Here is a 347-nt window from a genome sequence, read left to right as displayed (position 1 = left end):
AGATCCAAAAACGAAGAAGAAGAACCCTCGTAACGACAAGTATGTCCATCACGAGGGGGAAGATCTCCAAGGAGCGCACAATTACGCGATCAGCTCGGACCAAGGCCGAACCACGGGTAATAAGTGGACTCGCAATCAAGGATATGATAAAACACCTTATGCAAGTTCCACCAGTCCCGAGGACACTCCACGACTAACTGCAAAGTCTTGGGAGCAAGGCTGGCCGCGAAACTACTAGCTGGAGAGCTCTCGGAAGTGACCAGCGCGAAAGATCTCATCCCCGAGACTGATCTCCCCCCGAAGACGGACAGAAATCCGCCCGCGGAGAAATCCCCTCAAAGAAAACA

Source organism: Brassica oleracea, chromosome C1, assembly GCF_000695525.1.
Source record: "Brassica oleracea var. oleracea cultivar TO1000 chromosome C1, BOL, whole genome shotgun sequence".
Taxonomy (NCBI): domain Eukaryota; kingdom Viridiplantae; phylum Streptophyta; class Magnoliopsida; order Brassicales; family Brassicaceae; genus Brassica; species Brassica oleracea.
Note: the sequence above shows the minus strand (reverse complement) of the source record.